This window comes from Chiroxiphia lanceolata, chromosome Z (assembly GCF_009829145.1).
Source record: "Chiroxiphia lanceolata isolate bChiLan1 chromosome Z, bChiLan1.pri, whole genome shotgun sequence".
NCBI lineage: Eukaryota > Metazoa > Chordata > Aves > Passeriformes > Pipridae > Chiroxiphia > Chiroxiphia lanceolata.
Window position 1 is genome coordinate 18,877,276 of NC_045671.1, and position 16,043 is coordinate 18,893,318.

The following is a 16,043-nucleotide window of genomic DNA, read 5'->3' on the forward strand; positions in this document are numbered from 1 at the left end:
CCCGCCCCGCTCTCGTCCCCCCCCGCCGCCGCTGCAGTGCCTCCCCCGGCCTGGCAGGCGGTGCGCGGCGCCTGCAGCAGCAGGGGCGCGGCGGCTTCGCCCGCGGCCACCTCCCCTTCCCCCCGCCGCGTGTCTGCCCCGGGGCGCTCATTTCCCCTCCCCACAGCTCCGCCGCCTCCCCGCGCCCCCCGCTGCCTCGGCCGGGGAGGGGGGCGGGAGGCTGAAGAGGCGGGAGAAGGGGGCGGTGTGCGAGAGGAGGCGGGGAGCGAGGGTGGCGGCGGCGGGCAGGTGAGGCAGGCGGCCATCCCGTTCCCCTTCCGCCCTCGGCCGCGGCGGCGGGCGCGGGTGTGCGGGGCGGCGGCCGCGCTCGGGCAGCGGAACCGGGTGGAGCGGCAGTGCCCGTCGGGCCGGGGGGGCGGGCGGGGGGCGGTGGAGCCGGGCCGGGCCGCTCTGGGGGCGGGGGGCACTGCGGTGTTGCAGCCGGGCGGTTTCGGGGCCGGGCGGGGCCGGCGCGACGCGGCGCCGCCCGCGGGGCAGACCCCGGCGGGGGCCGGGACGAGCCCGGCTATGCTGCCGCCTTCGCACACGCTCCGCGAACTCCCTCGTCCTCGCCGAAAGCCGTAACATTCCTTCCTCCCCCCCCCCCCGCCCCATTCCTCCTTTATGTGAAGAAAACTCGATTGGATGTAATGCATTTCCGTGGGTTCGGAAGAAAGTCCTGCCTGCTGGATCTGGTTTAGACGCCCCGACAGAAAAGGTAAATTAAATAGGGAAGGCTCGGGGAGCAGCAGCAACAAAAACGACAGAAAAATCCTTCCTCTGCGAAGGGGGTGGGGAAAAAGGAAGGAGTTCACGCCTCATTTTGATATCCTGTTTTTGGCCTTTATTTTTCTCTGTTTTCCGCCTTGCATAGTTTAGCTGCCCTTTGTGTTTCTCCCCCTCTCGTCGAAGCGCTGCCTTTGTGAACGTAGTCGCTGGTTTCATGGAGGCTTAGGAAGGAGTTTGGGGAAACCGAAAGTTTTTAATCTCCTAGGACACAGAAGTTTCTTTGTTTGGTCCGAGAAGGTACTGAGCTGAAACTGCTGGACTCCGTGATTGCTGCTTCAGCTCCTTCCCTTCCAAAACGTTTGGTAACCCTGCAAATGTAATTAAGTTACCGGGAAATGAGAAAGTCCTAAAGCAGGAGGTGATATTTTTTATTTAATCGAATGATCTTCAGCCTTCTCGCTCCCTGTGTCTGCCTTCTTTTCTGGAATATCTCTGAATGTCTGGCCGGACTTCAAGATTGCTGTTAAGTTTCTTTATAAAAATATGCCCCCCTGGTCCTCTATAAATGTCGCAGTTTTCCCCCTCGACTGCTGCCACCACTTCTTCCTCTTTGCCCCCTCTCTGTTCTCAAGGTGAGGAGTTGGACTGCATATTTTTTCAACCTGTCTAGCAGAAGTCTGTACTGCATTTTGATCCTTGAAAAGTGTATCATAAGAACCTTAGTTTAAAACAAAATACAAAACAAAACCAAAACAGCTAGCTAGTTGTCTGACTTCTTAGTACACGCAATTGAACTTGCAAGTTAATGTAGCCTTGTTTGGTTTTGATGACCACTTTCCCCTTCATAATTCTTGAAAGGACTTCATTTTGAAGCTGTTGAAGGGGAAACTAAATATGAAGTTTTGGTGTAGGGTGCTGATGCTTTTTATGCCGACTAACTAGTTGCATTTAGTGAAGGCAGTATTGCCTTCACTAAATGGGTTTATTTCCCATGCCTCAAAGAGGCAATTATCGGTTAGTTTTCATGAAGGCAAAGAATTTCTCGTATTGTGAATGTTCAAAATGAGCTAGTAAGCCATAGCTCTATGTTAGCTTGCTTGAATGTTTGTTCTTGTTTGAAGAAAAAATTTGTAATCCAGCTCCATCTGTTTGATATACTGTGAGGAAAAATATTAATTGCCGAAAGTGGTTTCAATGGCTGATAGCAAATAAATAATTTGACTTCCAATTTATAGACTTACCTTTCCAGCAGTAAGGGTTCCTAGGCTTCAGAAAGGTTTGCACAAAATAAATGGTAGGGAACTTTGATTTCCTTATATGGCTGATGCTTGGCAGAAAAGCAATGCAGTCTAAATAGAGTAATCCTTTTACAAAGAATGATCCCTTTCCAGAGCAGGGTTTCAGTCCCAATAATGACTTGAGATTCTTGAGGGGAGGGTGAGAAATTGTAGCAGTGCATGACAAATTTAGTTGTAAACCACTACGTTAGTAATGAAGGCAATTTTGTATCTTTTCAGACCTTTTGTGTTTCTCATGATGCACTCGATATTTTTCAGTGCCATGGAGAAGAATAGTTCCTTGTAATGGAGGCACAACTTTTTATGCTAGTGTTTTGTCATGATGGTAGCTATGGATAAGGCCCTTTTTAATGTTGAAAATGTAATTCAGTACTGCTTACAGCTAATAGTTATATCATAGAATGCCATCATGTCATTAACATAGTTTAGAAGTTATGAAAGGACGTATTCTTTCTTGAGATCAACGATCTCAACTAAAAATCAGTCTGACATTGATAGTCATCTTACGAACAAAATTATTTAAGTTTACACATGGTAGCTCGTGCTTGAAACAGCACTTTTATGGCTACGTTTCGATGACTTGGGGAGATGTTCTTTTGACATGGTGGTTCTTGCTCGTGAATTAAATTAAGCTCAACCAAACATTGCTAATTTTAAGAAGGTGTGCTTGCAATCATAGAGCTGGAAGTTACTGCATGTGGTATACCATGGAATGTGATTATCATTAGGATGATTATCATATTAGTAAAAATATGAATAGGACTGTCTTATGGATAAGCTGTGCAATAGGTAATGTTGAGTGTAAATGTAGAGCTCTGTGGGGTATCAATTTGCACATCATATTCATATAGAGTTGATGAGGGTGCTCCATGGAGAAAATATTAATGATTGATAGTTGCTTAGTGTATTAAGCGGTGGTCTAAGAAAACACTGTTATGATTCTCGGTGGAGTTTGTTCAGAGGCATAAAGAGCCACACTTGGAAGATCAAAGCTAAGGAAAGGCGTGATCATATGTATATACGTAGCGTTTTAGCAGTAGATTCTGGAAGTAGAAAGGAATGGGAGCAAATTCCTCAGCTTGGCTTTCCTGTAGCGCTGTAATGAATCATTGTCTGTCTGCTTTGCATTCTTGTTTTGTTTTTGTCTTTCCTGCTCCCAAGCAAAAAGGAAAATCTTTTAGGGAGAATGTTATGTAAAGATCAGATGGTGGATATGTCACATCTTCAGCAGATTCTCCCCATGGAGTAACCTGATCTGCTGAAGGTGTACCTGACATTTAGTCCACATGGAGGAATTAGAAATCTAACCTTTTCCGTATGAGTAACTAGTTGAGTTGACGGAAGAGCTACTCTTATGGATATGAAAGTAATAGACTATATTTCTATGTGAGCATGCGGATGTTGATGGTGATAGTTGATACATGAAGATTTATAAACATTGCTGTTTTACCTTGTCAGTTTCTAAGTAAGTAAAACAATGTGTCAGACAGTGTTTTTTTCATATCAGAATGAAAACATTGAGGGTAACATATATCAGTTTGAGTAGTAAATAGTCCATAGATAACCATATATATGGGGGTTTTTTTAAGGATTTTTTTGTTGTAAAAAGATTACTGAAATACAGCTTTCATGTTGAACTAGGAATACAATGTTCAGGTATTGCGAGTAAAATGTTAAGATTAGAAAGTAAGGATACTGATTTAGGGGAGATTTATATATCTCATCTTCCACCTAATTAAAAATGGAAAAAAATTATTATTGCTAAGCTGGAATCAATAGTATTTTTCTTACATGATAATCTCAGGATAACTAGGCTTTTTTGCTGTTCACCATCATTAGTTACCAGTGCTTTTTAAGATACTTGTTTCTCTGATGCTTAAATTTCAGTAGAGGTATTTGAATTATTACTCTCTGCACATTCCCTAGAGGCAATACAGAAGCATGATATTTCAACACTAGGTTGCACCTTCTACCCTTAAAAATACATTGTGACTTTCCATAATTGGGAAAAATAAAGCCCAGCAAATCTCTTAATTTGGTTTAAATGAAACCAAACTGAAGTGTACTTAATGTGGGAGAACATCAGCATTGCAACTGTCTTCCCTAGGGTAGTTTAAATTGAAAAGTAGATTAGTTCTTTCTGTAACTGGAACTAATTTGTAGATACTTGATACTAAACGATCATTATATGTAGAAACAAGCAGTGATGATTAAGTGGAATCTGAGGACAATGTGAACAATTCTGACAGCTATGTCTGTCCTGGTAGTTGTAATGATATCAGAAGGTAACCAAGCCTTTGAAGTCTCAATCTTGTTAGATAAGATGTTTTGTACTCTCCTTCCATCTTTATCCACTTCAGTAGGTAGTGAATGGGATGACCACATTCTTCTCTTGTGTTTTTGGCATGGCCAAGAAAACATAAGGTAACAAGTCTCTTACACAGCTTTGATTAAGGAGGAATGCCTTATGCTGTCCTCTGGTATCTAGTCAATGATTAGGCACAGACTAAAGATTATTTATGACAGTAGGGACAACTGCTGTCCCTAGAAGAGCACAGCTACTGGAAAGATGGTCGTTCCAAAATGTACGACTTTTTTTCATAGTTGCTCAATCTTAAATATCCAATATTAAACAGTGTCGCATCTTTTGTAAATAGACTATGGTTTCTCAAACTTTTATATCATTTTTTTGTATGATTTAAGTCTACAAGCGTAAGGCTATATTATATGTACAAAGTAAAACAACTGCTGAAAGTACATGTTCTTTAATGTTTCCTTACTTAGATGCACATTGTAAGAATAACAACTGGAAGAAACCGTAGATCAGTATTTCCATAGTAGTCAGTTTGGAATTCACTGGATACATAAGCTTCTTTACAAACAAAGTCTTCTAAGCACACTGAAGTCTCCGGATTTGTGTAGTTCAGTATGTACAGTGCTGTGATTCATGTCTTGTAGGCCCTGTCTTGAAGTTGGCCGGGGTGAAATGAACAGATATATATAGACATGGTCCAAGTAGTGAATACGTTGTCTGTTCTGGACTATCACATGCTTTCAGTGGGAGAGACTGCAGCTGTTTTGAGTAGAATTTCCTTTCTAGGAAGAAACAGGTAAGACAGAAATAGTTGTTTTAGGAGTGCTGAGTTCTCTTGAGCTTAAAATTACACTTCTGAAATAGATGGCTGGAGTATAATTGTCTTGCTGGGAGCTCCTAATGCTCAATGGCTGCTTCTTGTGTCAATTGTCTGGGGCTAGCTTTAGGAATAGAAGAAGCTCTGAGGTGGTTTGAAGTGTTCGTCAAAGATACAAACACTTGAAAAGCTTAGAATTTAAGTCTGAATTTGGAATGGATGGTATTTTCCTGTGAAGTGGCCAAGGCCCTATTCTCTTTACTGGGGAAAGCTCCAGTGCTACTAAATAAAGTACTTGAAGTTCTGTTAGTATATTAAAGGTAACTGCAGAAGGATGGTCTTGGTTTTTAAAAGTACTGTGCTTTGAGTTTTACTGCTGCCTTTGAAGCCTTCTCACTAGTTTTTCAACTCTGGTTGGCATGAGAAGTTCCTGTAGCAGCTGCATAAGAGGCTTCATCTTCCCAGACAGTTCTGGAAGAGAAGTTTCATGTTCTTCCTTAGTCTTCTCTCACATGATGTAAGGTCTGTGATTTGTAGAATTTATTTCTTCAGTCTTCTTTGCCCTTCTTAATCTTGGAAATTTTCACCACATATCTTCCAAAACTTCCAAGTTTTAAGGAGGAGAGGGCATAGATGCTTTGAGCTACATCAGTGCTCTAGACAAACATCTGAAATGCAATACCAGATGCCTGTGAATGTCAGTCCCAGGCATCCAATGACTATGGATGTCATTTTAAGTGTTTGAATGGTGGAAAGTGTTTCCAAGCTTGTCTGGAAGACTTCTGGTAGACTGCTAAATTTTGAGAGCTGCTGCTTTTTCCCCAATATGTGATTGTGGTCTTTCTGGCATTACTCTCTCAGAGGGGAGGAATGATAGTTTAGAAGATTAACTGTATTGTCAACAATTTTGTCAAATTACTGCAGGTCTCCTCTACTTACAGGTAACCCGGAAGATAGGATGGATTTTTATATTTGAAACTGGATATTGGAGAACATTTACTAATGCAAATTGCAGTTTTGTTTTGGTTTTCTTTTTTTCCACTGTGGAAACATTATGCTTAATAGTCTGTACGTGCTTATGCACACTCACGGTTAAAACAACAGTAGTATTTACAAGGTTGAGGCCTGTATTTTCAATGAAACTAAACTGAAAAGTGTGTCAGCGTAGCAGCCTAAATGTTTTGTGACTTAAATGCTTTGTAAATGTTCACTTTCCATGCTCATGCTATGGAGTATAATATGTGTTGAATTTACTTAGTTTCCGCTTTGGCCTGTGAGGTAGGTGTACCTGGAAGAGGAGGTCCACGTGCATATAGCAGATAATGTTCACTAATGCCCTGCTGCTGGTATGTTTGCTTGCTGTGGCATGTTAGTCTGTGGTGACCTGGAATGTGAGCTTGGTAGTTAGCTCCTTTTAGGAGAACATACTCATTTTGGGTTTCTTCTGGTTACATAATTCTGAGGTGCTATATATTTGTGGGGGATTGGCAATAAAACTTGACACTGAGGGAGAAAATTGAAAAGTTCACATCTTCCTGTTTCATTGCTATTCAGTCTTTATAAAATTTATTTCTGTTGTGCTTTAGTAAACATACACAAGGTCATTTATTTTAAGTAATTACTTAGTTATTTAGTAGATTTTCTTGGAGTTACAGACAGAGGGAATTGTATGTAGAGTGCTAGAAAATGATGTTTGGAACAAACCTACAGTTTTACTTGTGACTTCTCTCCGGTCACTTTTGTTGGTTCACATATAGGTTTTGGGAAACTATTAAAAACAAGGTAACAAATATTAGGGATTCAACTCTTAAGTAAGAGGAGGTGAGATTAAACATGTCTGTTTCCATCCTTTCTCTTAATGTGACAGGAAGGGAAAATCAAATGGAATTTATAATTTGTCAATCCATCTGGCTGCGATCCGGGTGGATAAGATTAGAAACATTAATATGAAGGAAGGAAAAACGCCCAGAGCTTTATTATTTTACTATACTATTGTTTCACTATAGTGCATCTTAGGAGAGATTTTTTTTCCTGAACAATATTTTGTGAGGGAGTGAGCTTTCTGTGGCTGTTAGACAATCCTGTTCTTCCAGTGTGTTATCCTTAAACTGCATGTTGAGGCCTTGGGTCTGGTACAAGAAATTTCATCCAACTAGATGAAAATATAAACAATACAAGTACTAGAAAAGCAAGATATACTTAAAATGGATTTTAGTGGACTTAGATGAGAATAATTTATTCTTTTACTTGGGTGAGTTTGTCAGTTTTTCAGGGAGCATTTATTTTGTCTTGCTTTACTAAAACAAAGCAAAAGAAATGCTGAGGATCAGGGCATTACTGTGTGCTTTTGCAATGCTGCTCTTACTAGAGAAAGACTGTAGAGCAGACATACATATCTGTGGAATTTTCCTGTGGGAAATCTGTGGGATCTGTGGGAGAGGTGTTGTAAAGATTTCAAATGTCCTGTAACCTTTCGTGACATCAGTGTTACTGAATTGGTTTTGCAGCTGCAGATGGTGACACATTGAGGGAAAGGTTACGGCCTTGTCAATGGAGCAGGTTAGAAGAAAATGTTACGGGATGGGAGAGAAATATGTCTTTAATCAATATTTTTTTTCCTCATCCTCTCTCTTACTTTGCTTCTCCCTTTACATAAACCAACCAATGAAGAACCAACAAATTATTTCTTTAACTTTTAAACACAGTGCTTTCTTTCATCTGTGGAGCGAGTCCCTGCTTATTTCCACAAACTTAAATATATATGTCTCATTTTAGGTCCATAGTTCACCCATCATTCCACTGGTGTTAAGTTTTGACCAAGCTTTAAGTTTCAGCTTCAGAGTATGAAATATCTACAGAGGAGTAACCTTCCCTCAAAATCAGAATGGTCCTCATTTTCCCCAATCTTGTATTAACTTGATTTTGATCTTTGAGAAGTCTGAAGAGAAGTACACGCTGGGCAATTCACATTATTTGAAATAACTGCTGTGAAATTCTCTGAAGTTCCTACATTGTGCTCTTCAGTCACTTTTTCCTGTTCTGAGAAAAAGAGGGTGACATGTTAATAGCAAATCAGCATGGCACTGTCCCACTTTTTACTTCAGTAGTGTCAAAGAGTATTGTACCTCTATTTTTTTCTCTTGCTGGAGAGCACAGGATGTCAGAAGTTAAGTAACACTTTGAGTTATTATTAAATCAACTTTGAATGCAGTTTTGAGGCTGTAATTAGCATTGTGATGAGAAGGAAGACTCTTAGTTCTACTTAAACCTCCTGTCAGGTGAAAAACTTTTTTCTGACTTCAGATAGGTAATTATTATCTTGAACTATGTTGAAAGCAGCACTTTTAGAGAAAATGTATTTAAATATAATTATCTAACTTTCAAGTTATTCTTAAAATTTTTATTGTAAGCAGTAAACTATTGTTCTTCCCTTTCTAAAGATGCAAAAATACTTTGGAAACCATTCAAGAATAGCCTTCTGTTAGTTTGGTTTTATCAGTTGCTTATCTGATCTCCAGAATTCCTGATGTAGTAAAATAAAAATAGCAGCTCTTTTTTCTTTAATCATCATCCATTGACTTAGAGGAACGCAACACCAAGTAAAGAGAAAAATAATTTAGTACAAAAATACTAGCTTAAATGTTTCATCACTGTGTTGGGAGTAAAAAGAGGTTATTAATTGGCCAAAATCAAATGTGCATTGTGAGAGAAAAGCTGAGTAAATAGAGGACAAGAATAACGGTGCTTAGCCACATGGAAATATGAAGAGTGGTGTAGTTCGAACCACAGCCAATGCAGAGAGGAGTAAATCACAGTTATGAGCAACTAATTGGAGTGTATCAGGATCTGTGTATCAGTTGTAAAATTAATGCAGAGAAAAAACAAGAGGCAGAGGTACAGTTCAGGGGTTTCTTTATCTCTCCAGGACAGGAAGTCCTAAAACTGCTGAGAATAATGTGTAAACAAAAACCAAACTGGCTTAAGGTGAATGACACTTAGTAGACAGAGATGTAAGTGTTTAATTATAGATGGAAGACTTATAAAGTAAAATGGAAGTCTGGTTCTATATACTATTTCTCTAAAGTAGTAACTTCCATTAGAGCACTGCATAGTCTTTTAAGTGTCAGGGTGTGTATTTATGTGGTTTTGGTAGGATATATTTTTTTGCAATCTGTCAAATTCAAAACAGGGAATATACATATCTGCATGTACTTCTCTTTTGCACTCTGATCTATGAATGTGTTTCCATGCGTGTTCCTGTTACCACAGAGTCTGTGTAACCAGTCTGGATTTGGTGCAATAGCATTTCTAATTTTGGTCACTAGAGGGTTTTGAGTGTGGTTCCTTCTTCCCCTCCCATGTACTCAACATCTGCTTACTTTGTGTCTTCAGGTATTATATTGTTTGGGGCCTGCTGTGTTCTTCTGACCTCTGTTGTTTGATCCATCCTAGCTTTAGGTAGGAATTCTGGCAATTACTTTTTGGGGGGAAGTGCATGTAAAGCAGGGCATCAGGGGCTGTTTTGTTTTTGTATGTAGACTACACAGTTTAGCAAGCAAAACAGAAAATTAAGTAACGGGAGATTTTATGATAAGAAGTGGTCTCCTTTTTTATTATGATTTTTTTCCCTTTTCTGTTTTCATTTGTGCTGAACAATAGTTCAACAAATAACTTCAGTTTGTCTGAAGTTATCTGCAGGCACTTATGTGGAGGGTTTAGTTAATAGATGAGAACTTTTCTTGTGTATTGAAATAATGCATATGTACAGCAGTGCAGCTTGCTTATCAAAAAGTTTGATGTCTGCTGCAGATGTCTGCATAGTCTTAAGGAGTGGCTTCCTGGCTGCATTGTACATGAAGTGCCAAACACTGAGAGGAGTTTTGTTCTGGAATGCCAAATTACTGAAATCCATTCAGGAAGCAACATATGTCAAAGGAATAAAAATATCATACTCATGTGAAACAGAATATGGTAGTTATGTTTTTCAAACCTATTTTATTTCCTGAATTAAGGAGTTAAAAAGGACTTCTTGTATTGAGGATAGTATTAAATAGTAACTGCTGACTTTCAGCATTTTTGCTGCTGTTTGTTTCCCCATCCCCTATTTTTACTTTTGATTAACATATACTATAGATGGAAACTGAAACAAGCAGTCTATCAGTAGGGTTGCTCTATAGGAAAAAGAGAATTATGTATTCCTCCTTGGATATCTAGGCCTGTGCACAGCATAGAGTTTTGGTGGGTGGTTTGGGGTTTTTTTGGTTGGTTGAAGAGGGTTTGTTTTGGTGTGGGGGTTTTTTTTTCCTTAGGGCACTGTGAGAGATGTATGTAATTGCTTGATACTGCAGGTAGAAACCAGGGTTGATGAAAATAAAAAATGATCAGTAAAGAATTTTTCTTCTCTCCAATACCTAATTCCCACAAGTTCTCAAGACAGGTGGTAAGAACATTTACAACTAATAGCTGCAAATATTGCAGGATTTTATTATTATAAAGAAACAAGCCCAAGGCCAGGCATTTTGTTGCATATTATTCCTTGTTTGCCAAGGAGGTGGCAGTCACATCGATTTCTCCTGTTTGGAAGGCAAAGATATTAAAAATTGCATTGACAGAAAAATACGTGTCTCTCTAGAAGCTGTAATTCATCCGACCAGTTTCTAACTAGTATTTTGTGTACATTTTTCTTATCTGAAGTAATTTTATAGCCTTTATTTTATAGCTGTCTTAAACCCACAGGAACGAAGTACGTATCTTTTTAAAGCAATTTTGCATGTCCTTTCTGAATGTTTTCTCTTGTTTGTTCTTTCTTTTCAATCACTATGATTAGGCATAGAGTTAAAAATTAACTTCAGTGAATTAACTTGCATCATGTCCTTATTCTTGTTCTGTCTTGTGTAAGAAGTGAGAGGTCCCTGAAAGGGAGAGAGTGAGGGCAAGTGTTTTATTTCCATAGCTGTGGAAGGCATGGATTTATTTAAATAAAGCATTTAACAATAAAGTAGCTTCATGTGAAGCAGAGACCATAATTACTATAATTTTTGTACTTTTTCTTGGTGATTTTAAGAGCTCAGTTGTGAACCATGATTGGAAGCTTGATATGCTCCTGTTTCCTAGATTGAAAGGGGAGATGCTGGTGGGGATTTTTTTAATTTTAAATTCTACTCCCTGAGATTTTTGGCTGTCCCATGGTGATGGTAGCACCACTTAGAGACGTGCTCGTCTGCTGAGAGATGAGGCAACTTCTGGATTACCTCTCTGTGTCTAGATCTGAGTCAGCTGGATTATCATAGGCTTTTGTATTTGGTTCTGGGAGTCCACCAGTCCTCCCTCATTATGGTGTGTGTTAGTTTGACTGGTGTCAACCTTCTTTGGGGTAGTTATGAGAAAATCTATAGGAACATGTTCAGGTATACAAGAAATTTCTTCCTCCTCAACCTTCATTCTCCTGCGAAGTGTGGTGTTTATCTTCATTGTAGTCACCAAGTTTTGCGTTTCATGAAGGAGTAGTGGTCCTGCTAACCAAAGAGAGGCCTGACCTGGTCAAGCACAATTAATTCCAGTGTTTCTGCTTGTCTCCCAGGTGTCAATGGCTACAGCAGTGCTCTGTAGCTATTGAATTGTAGGAAGTACCAGGAGTAGTAGCACAAAGAAATGTGCCAGGCCTATGTTTTCCTTCTGTCCTTTTGTGTGTCAGAAATGTACTTCCAGTGTACCATGGCAAGCACTTGTGGGTGTCACCATCCTCCCCACACCTTAGAGCTGTCTGTTATTTCTGTTGTGTCTGGCCTGGTTTACTGACTTTTTCAGTATGAAATATCAAGTCAAAACCTTACTTGCACTCCAGCCCTTGTCATCATTAGTAACTGGAATTAATTTTCAAATGGATTTGGAAATTAGTTCATGCATCTGTGTTCAAGTTGCACTTGATACTATCTTAATGTTAATGCAATTCCACAAAGCCTAATCTTAACACAAATTTGGGTTTTGCTGTTTGGAACCTGTAAATGTCGCAAATTGCTGTATATTTGCAACTGTTATGATATGTTGTCTTTTCTCTCTCTTTGACCAACCTAAACTCTCGTCAAAGCACTTGTCATTTCTAGTTTTAATAGACAAGTATCTAGAGTTTTTTTACTTCCTTGGCACTTGTTCCGATTTCTTTCCCTAAGATCTGCTTTCCCTAAGATCTTACATGTTGATGGCATTGTAAATATCTCTTTTATACCTCTCCATTAAGCAGTTGTGTTGTTTTATTTTATTTTTGATTAGTGTTATTTTAAAGTACTTTTAAATTTAATTTTACTGTGATTTAATTAACCATGACATATAATTGTTGTGACTTTTAAAAGCATATTGACTGTTAGACTTTGTTTCATCCTTTCTTGATTTCTTCCTTCTCTTTAGGCTCTCCAAGACCTTGATAATGTTGACTTGGGAGCAGACTAAAAGACAACATCCTGGAAGAATGATTATTTTTTTTAAAATTAATTTAATTTTTTTAGATTAATTTTTTTAATTAAAAAGATGCTGTTTCTGTATCTTCCTATCAGGATTTACTGTTGAGCACGTTTTTCAGGTGTGTGACTTGTAGTTAATGAATTAGTAGCAGAGGCTGCAGAAGAGGAATTTGGATGAGAAACTTGGCTGCCCTGTAGAGGCTGATTTCATCCATAGCAATTAATAGTCTTGCTTTAAATCCAAACACATAAAGGTTAACAGAAACTGTCTTATTTCATGGATTTCTTATAGGAAAAATCACCTTTACCGTTAAGATTGGAAGTAGGCTGCATTCTGCTGTAGGTAATGGCATCTTCTGCTATAAAGTGGCAGTTTCTGATGCTCTAAGAAGCTTGAGGTGCATTTTGTGCATCTTCACTTAGATTTTAAGAGCAGTGGGACAGATGCATCTAGAGCAGTGGCACTGTTTTGTATATAAATATAATTTTTTTTTTTTATAAATCTATTCAATATATCTATTAATGGTTTGAATTACAGGTTGATATTCATTGAATATTTTTCTAAATGTTTTTTAATCTTAATATTACAATCAGGTCAAAGTGAACAACTGACACTTTTTATCATTATTACTTCTTGACAGGGCACCTTCTTATATTGGTCACTTTGGAATTTAGAAGGTTTTTTTTTTTATTAAAGTAAGGTTTTTTTGGAAAGTAAGTGCATGTAGGCTTTTAACTTACTGTGTTGGGAATGGTGGTCTGTATACTTTTGTGCACTTCAGTCTCATTCTGTCAAGCCTTTTATAAATTCAAAGCATTACTGTGTAGAAAAGTGATTGACTTTTTATTGCAAAAACACGCACAGCACTTTCCGAGCAAGGTTGTCTTGCAGTTTAGACCACATCCTGTAAATATTTTTTTCAGTTCTGTAGAAGACAACCTGTTGATACAGTCGCTGTCTGGACCATAACTGTTTACTGAATTGACTTACCATCTTTGCTTCTTCTTGGTTACCTGTAGATATTTAGCGTGGTTAATCTTGTTTGTTTGTTTGTTTTAATTACTGGTCCTTGTAACCTCCACCAAAACTGTCAAGCTGATCTAAATAGAAGAAGGTTCTCCCCTGATGTCTTGCAAGGTTAGGATTTTTGAATCAGTTACTAGTTGGACCTGTGGTGGGATTGTGCAAACTCTAGATTTAATAAAAGGCAGGTGTGAAGGGAAAGCAGGGAGTACTCTTTCTTCAGCAGGCTCTAGTTTGAATTTAGCAAGATTGACTTGCCTTTTGACTTCCAACAGTTGCTGGTTTGGAATAGTCTTTCACTTAGTCACGGTAAATGTAAATGTTGCTGTTCATCATCAATGATTTGATCCTTGATAATACGTCCATAAAAGTCAAAAGTGCAGTTAAACCTGGGATACTTAGCTGTATCTCTTTTTGGGCAGATTTAAAGTGTACCACATCCCCTCTTTCCTACTTTTTCTTACCATAGGCATGTTGACTTTGAGACTTGAGGCAGTAGGCTGGGAATTTCATGTCTATCTGTAAAATGTTTTTTAGTTGCTACAAGAATGGGAAATAACTAACCATTGTAAGAACTCAAGTTGGATAAGGAGAAGAAACAGTGAATTCATTTTGCCTTAAAAGCTCTTTTGCAGAGCACTTGCTTTTGAGACTTATGTACCGAGTTTCTTTAGTTCCTAGGGATTTCTGGTGGCTTTGTATTTTTAATTGTCTAGAGGGATCTTTTGATTGAAATGTGTAGGTCAGCTGAGTTTGAATGTGGCATGCTCTGGCTTCAGATTAGACCTTAAGGCTGGCATAAATGGTGAACTAGCAGTTGGTATGGTTAGTAAACAAGTTATGTATTATCATAAGTAGAATGATGGACTCACAAATGTCTGTCACAGTGTGGGGTGCCATTGCAGTATTTTACTATTTCATTTCAGATCGACGGTGTAGAATCACCTTCATTCATGGAGGGAATAAAAGTGCATTGTAATTTAGGGGCAAGGAATTAAAAACTAAAAGACATTTAGCTTCGCCATTCTAAAATCTTCTGGGAAATTTGCCATTTGGGCGTGGAGGTGCTCTGTGGCTCTATTGTGGGGCCATGCATGGTAGCCTCACTTGGCTGGACTGCACTCATAAAGTGCAGATGGCAAAACTTCTGATCTTCCCCTCCGCTCTCCAGAAAGGCCAAGCCCATACAGTGCGGACGAGTTGACGCTGATGAGGTAAACAGCAGCAGCTGGTGCCTGTGGTGTTACCCATTTTTTAAGACTCTCTGACACTGTGCTTATCTCTGCTTCTCTGAAGAGACTAGAGTGCAGTGATCTATAAAAGCACTAGTGAGTTTAAAATTTATTTCTTGTTAGCTGAGTTTAATTGCTCCATGCAATGCATTTCTTAGAGCCATTACATGAGAAACCTTTAAATTGAGTTGTGTAGTTTTTTTCCTTCTTCAGGCACACCAGTGTTTTAGCATCAGTTACTTCTGCAGGAGAGCTTAGCTGGACATTGCCTGCTTACTGGAATGGTAAGGTGTCAAATGGATAGTTCTGAACACATTCTTAAGCATTTACACTATTTCTCATGACAGTAGTTGTCTGTTTGTATGTTCTGCTCTTTAATCTGCAAAATAACTGCTTATCATCTTGTTGACTGATAAGTATTTGATGTAGCACATAAGGGGAAACAGTGATTGCTGGAAGATAATTTCTCTTCCTAGGATTCAAAGATGGAAAAAAAGCTCAGCAGAGTATATTATGTCCTAAATTATCTTGAATATTGTATTTGAGAGGATAACTTGTGTATTAGGCTTTTTCTTTCAAATTACGTAGTACAAGGATTAAGCTATGCAGGATTTAGAGATAGTGAATTCTTACCTAAAGGTAGTTTCCAAGTTATGATCTTCTGCATACTTGAGAGGAACTACTGTAATGATATGAAGTTCTATGGGACTGAAATTTTGAAAATGTGCAGAGGATTTGTTTTCCTTCCTCCAACCCCAGACCGAAAATATACTATAATTTTTTCTTGAATGCATTCACAGTCTTGTTAAGAACTAAAAAACTAGAAGTGTCTGTTCACCTTGCAAATGAGCATGAAACAGTTGCACATTTTTTCATATTCCCATCATTTACCTACTTCATTTGGGAGAGTCTATCTGTAATAAGAATCTGGAATGTGGTAATTTGGAATGGACTTTGAACCTGAGAGCAAGTGTATCTTTTGGTACAATTTCATATTTTTACTAATCCCTCCCCCTCCAAATGAATATGTGACTGAAATATTACCAACTGTATTCACTGTTTCTGTTTTTTAAGTTATCTTTCTGCTGGATTTTTCATCTTAAAACACTAAGTTTTTGAAGGGTTTTTTGATG

General features: G+C 38.8%; 1 protein-coding gene across 6 annotated transcripts in view; it reads left to right on the forward strand.

Annotated features, from left to right (window-relative positions):
- The first annotated feature begins 236 nt into the window (after positions 1-236).
- Positions 237-16,043, forward strand: part of ERBIN (erbb2 interacting protein) — a 108,030-nt gene continuing 92,223 nt past the window's right edge. For 5 of the 6 annotated variants that reach the window (XM_032675478.1, XM_032675477.1, XM_032675479.1 and 2 more), the window contains exon 1: positions 708-757. The gene's annotated coding sequence lies outside the window, so the exon portion shown is untranslated. Of the gene's footprint in view, positions 289-671; positions 758-16,043 lie in introns of those variants that run through there. The other variant, XM_032675483.1, reaches the window with a different exon arrangement.